The sequence below is a fragment of the Chiloscyllium plagiosum genome, chromosome 1 (genome assembly GCF_004010195.1).
Source record: "Chiloscyllium plagiosum isolate BGI_BamShark_2017 chromosome 1, ASM401019v2, whole genome shotgun sequence".
Lineage (NCBI taxonomy): Eukaryota > Metazoa > Chordata > Chondrichthyes > Orectolobiformes > Hemiscylliidae > Chiloscyllium > Chiloscyllium plagiosum.
Genome location: NC_057710.1, coordinates 136,057,216 through 136,062,829, shown reverse-complemented (window position 1 = coordinate 136,062,829; position 5,614 = coordinate 136,057,216).

Below are 5,614 nucleotides of genomic sequence, written 5' to 3'. Positions count from 1 at the left end.
GGATAGCTGGTTGTGTCGTTTCGTGGCTAGTTGATGTTCGTGGATGCGGATTGTTAGCTGTCTTCCTGTTTGTCCTATATAGTGTTTTGTGCAGTCCTTGCATGGGATTTTGTACACTACATTAGTTTTGCTCATGCTGGGTATCGGGTCCTTCGTTTTGGTGAGTTGTTGTCTGAGAGTGGCTGTTAGTTTGTGTGCTGTTATAAGTCCTAGTGGTCGCAATAGTCTGGCTGTCATTTCAGAGATGTTCTTGATGTATGAACATCAACATCAACAAAAACTTCCAGCTCGGCGAACAGAACCACAGCAATGAGCACCCGAGCTACAAATCTTCTCACAAACTTTAGTGTAGTTAAGCTCGAGCTTATCCCATTGGGAACACACACCAATGGTTCAAGTACACCAATGTATTCCCAGAAGGTTCCAAGTATGCAGTCAGAGTGTTGGATTAGATTTCCCTTCCAAACAGGTAACAATTTCCAGTGAATGTGGGCTGTAATTAAGAGGGAAGTGAGTTGGGGAGCCCTTCTGCTGATCTTTCCAAATTGTCTGTCCAAAGATTTACCTCCGCACCTATTGGTATTGGACTGTAGGCCCTGAGTCTTTGACCTTCTCCATGTGAATGACAGTAATTGACAGCGATGTGGTGCCACTATGTGTTACATTAAGTTTGTTTCAATTGTCCTTGGACTACTTCTTAAAAGCACCTTATTTGAAGAGGTCTTGAGACTTAGTGACATTAAAGATCTGAGGCTCTTGTAGGCATGGTTATAAGAAATGTTTTCTTTTGAGATGTATTTAAATATGTTTAAAGCTTTTAAATGCATGCTTCATATTTTGTCAAGTCGCTTTTTAAAAAAATGTATTTCAAGCTTCTTTTTAATGGTTTATTTTACAGTTTTGAAAACCTAGCCTGGACATTGGAAACTAAATTAAGGGTATTGGCTCCCTTTAAGCAATCTTCATTTTTCATCATCAGTGAAGAGAAAGATTAGGAAAATTCACTACACATAGAGCAGCCTAAGCAATAATTGTAAGTGAACTCTGGACCTACCCACAGGCATCCATGCCTGAATAATCAGAAAGTAGTGGCCTGGTAGCATTATCGCCAGATGAGTAATCCAGAAACCCAACTGATGTCCTGGGAAGCCGGGTTCAAATCCCACCATGGCAGATGATGGAATTTGAATTTAGTAAAAAAAATCGGAAATTCGGAATCTACTATTGACCATGAAACTATTCTTGGTTGTCGGCTCACTAATGTTCTTCAGGTAAGGAAATCTGCCATCCTCACCTGGTCTGGTCTATGTGGACTCTAGATCCATACAGGGTGGTTGACTCTCAATTGCCCTCTGAAATGGCCTAACAAGCCTTTCAGTTGTCTGATCACTACAAAGTCATTTCAAGGGCAATGCGTGATGGGCAATAAATGCTGAAGGGCCAGCGACACCCACATCCCACAAAAGAATGAAAAAAAGTTACATGCATACTATCCCCCTCCAACCTACCAACTCCCCCTCCCAGCAATTTGTCAGAGTGCTCATAAAGCAATAGTTGGTTTGTGTATGACTCATACAGGAGCGTTTCAGGTAAATATATGCCATCCATTGGTAAATGGGACCTGATAACCGTATTGGCATATGGCAACAAACTCAACTCTGTCACTTACTGATATGCACCTCTCCTGTGCAGCTATCATTATTCATGTTTGAAGATCAGTCTGTTATTACATCAAACAAGTATCTGTCTTGCCCAAATCAGTTTGTTACTGCATCACACAGATTTGTACCCAACTTGCCTAGACAGGTCTGTTATTGTATCGCACAAACTTGTACCCAACTCACCAAGGTCTGTCTGTTACCGTATCAGATTCTTCTTTTACTATATCACAATGATACAACCTCCTTCTTACACCTCATCATTCAGTTTCTGCAACACACAAGTACTTCCCCACTTGTCCCATGTCGTTCTGCTGATATCCCTCACAGTAACAAAAGGTTTCAATGAGAAAGGAGATCTGACAACTTGCTCACTGTTTAACAGCATTGAGTCTCCCCTTGGTGCATTTTATTTTTCCTGCTGTGAGGTAGGAAGCTCTGAAATGACTGTCTAATGATTTAGGAATTGAAGCCCTTTTGCCCTGGACCTTTGAGAAGGACACATGAAACCATCTCAATGTTTGTAAGGCATTGCTTAGATATGCCTCACAAGAAACAGCTACCATTGTTAGTCTTCTACACTGGGCAGCACAGTGGCTCAGTGGTTAGCACTGCTGTCTCACAGCATCAAGCAGTCAGGTCTAATTGCACCCACAGGTGACTGTCTGTGTGTGGAGCTGCACATTCTCCCCATGTCTGCATGGGGTTCCTCCGGGTGCTCCAGTTCCTTCCCAGAGTCCCAAGATGTGCACATTAGGTGGATTAGCCATGGCAAATATGAGGTTACAGGGATAGGATGGGGGCTGGGTTTGGGCAAGATGCTATTCAGAGGGTTGGTGCATCTCAATGGGCTGAATGGCCTCTTTCCAAACTGTAGAGATTTTATGAAAAGAATATTTGCAGGAAGAAGAGTTAGTTATAGATATTGGACCATGAAAACACAGAATGGTTACAGCACAAAAGGCCATTCAATCCATTGTAACCACATTGACTCTGTACAATGAAAGCAAAATAATGCTGAAACAAACACAGAAAAAGCTGGAGAGAGTTCTGAAAAAATTCATACCAGTCTCAAAATAACTCTGTTTCTCTCATCAGAGATGTCACTAGATCTGTTGCCTTACACCAGCATTCTGTGTTTGTACAACATTCCATTCTTAACATCATGATCTAGCCAAGTGGATATAGAAAGGATGCTTGTTCTTTTGGGTCAATCCAGAATTAAGATGCACTGTTTCAAAATTAGTCAATTTCAGGACAGAGATGAGGATAAATATTTTCTTTCAGAGGGTTGTGCCTTAGAGGAATATTACCTTAGAGGAGAAACACTGCAGAAAAGTAGATCACAGAGGGATTTGGAAGTCCTTGCATATGAACTTCAAACCGCTAACCCACAAATTCAGCAGGTAATAGGGAAGACAAGTAGAATATTGAACTTTATGTCAAAGAGAATGAAGTATAAAAGTAAGGAGATTTGCTAAAACTATACAAAGCTCTCATCAGGCCAATGCTGGAGTATTGGTTTTGGTCCCCTTACTTAAGGAAAGATACATTGGTGTTAGAGCCTGATACTGGGAATCGTGGGACTGACTTATGACAGGTTGAGTTGCTCCTGTCTGTACTAATTGGAGTTTAGAAGAATGAAAGGTCACGTAGTTGAAACATGGATGGTTCTTGGGAGATTGACAGAATATGTGCAGAAAGGTGGCTTCCCCTTGAGGGAGAATCTAGGACCAAAGAGTAAAATAGCCAAAGATGTTACACCCGTTTAATACAGAGGTGAGGAGGAATTTCTTCTCTTGGAAGGTAATGACTTTGTGGAATTTTTCACCACAGAGAACTGTAGAGGCTGGTTACCCCTATACACCTTGATTCTCTTACTGACCTCAGACCTGAATATACAGCAAACATTTTATTAACTAGTACTTATAGGACTAGGAGTGTACCAGTTGATCAAATATTCTAGTTGAGCACAGATTCAAAGTAAAAACACACACTAAGTAATAAATCAGTATATATATCACTGTTATACTTTACTTACAGCATAAATTTCTTAATAATAACCTAAATAGAACTTGCCGTCTCGAACCCTCTACTGATTTGTCAGTTATCGCGGAGAATGCAATAATACAAGAAACTTCCAGTATTTCTGTTGATTTACCAAGAGTGCTGGTTAAAACAAAGTCTTCTGTTTATTCAAGTCTGAGATAGGCAGATTTTTAATCAGTTAGAGGTGCAAGAGAAAGGGGCACGAAGGTGTGATTGAGGATGATCAGATCAGTCATAGAGTCATAGAGTCAAAGAGATGTACAGCATGGAAACCCGTCCATGCCGACCAGATATCCCAACCCAATCTAGTCCCATCTGCCAGCACCCGGCCCATATCTCTCCAAACCCTTCTTATTCATATACCCAGCCAAATGCCTCTTAAATGTTGCAATTGTACCAGCCTCCACCACTTCCTCTGGCAGCTCATTCCATACACGTATCACCTTCTGTGTGAAAATGTTGCCCCGTAGGTATATTTTATATCTTTCCTCGTCACCCTAAACCTATGTCCTCTAGTTCTGGACTCACCAACGCCAGGGAAAAGACTTTGTCTATTTACCCTATCCTTCCCCCTCATAATTTTGTAAACCTCTAAACGGTCACTCCTTAGGCTCCGATGCTCCAGGAAAAACAGCCCCAGCCTGTTCAGCCTCTCCCTATAGCTCAAATCCTCCAACCCTGGCAACATCCTTGTAAATCTTTTCTGAACCCTTCCAAGTTTCACAACATCTTTCTGATAGGAAGGAGAGCAGAATTGCATGCAATATTCCAAAACAGTTGCCTAACCAATATACAGCTGCAACATGACCTCCCAACTCCTGTACTCAATACTCTGACCGATAAAGGAAGGCATACCAAATGCCGTCTTCACTATCTTATCTACCTGTGACTCCATTTTCAAGGAGCTATGAACCTGCACTCCAAGGTCTCTTTGTTCAGCAGCACTCCCTAGGATCTTATCATTAAGTGTATAAGTCCTGCTAAGATTTGCTTTCCCAAAATGTAGTACCTCGCATTTATCTGAATTAAACTCCATCTGCCACTTCTCAGTCCATTGGCCCATCTGATCAAGATCCTGTTGTAATCTGAGGTAACCCTCTTCGCTGTCCACTACACATCCAATTTTGGTGTCATCTGCAAATTTACTAACTATACCTCTTATGCTCGCATCCAAATCATTTATGTAAATGACAAAAGGTAGAGGACCCAGCACTGATCCTTGTAGCACTCCACTGGTCACAGGCCTCCAGTCCGAAAAACAACCCTCCACCATCACCCTCTGTCTGCTACCTTTGAGCCAGTTCTGTATCCAAATGGCTACTTCGCCCTGTATTCCGTGAGATCTAACCTTGCTAATCAGTCTCCCGTGGGGAACCTTGTCGACTGCCTTACTGAAGTCCATATAGGTCACATCTACCACTCTGCCCTCATCAATCCTCTGTTGCTTCCTCAAAAAAACTCAATCAAGTTTGTGAGACATGATTTCTCACACACAAAGTCATGTTGACTATCCTGAATCAGTCCTTGCCTTTCCAAAATACATGTACATCCTGTCCCTCAGGATTCCCTGCAACAACTTGCCCAACACCGACGTCTATAGTTCCCTGGCTTGTCCTTACCACCCTTCTTAAACAGTGGCACCACGTTAGCCAACCTTCAGTCTTCCGGCACCTCACCTGTGACTATTGATGATACAAATATCTCAGCAAAAGGCCCAGCACTTCACTTCTCTAGCCCCCCACAGAGTCCTAAGGTACACCTGATCAGGTCCTGGGGATTTATCCACCTTTACCTATTTCAAAACATCCAGCACTTCCTCCTCTGTAATATGGACATTTTGCAAGATGTCACCATCTATTTCCCTACATATATGTTCCATATCCTTTTCCACAGTAAATACTGATGCA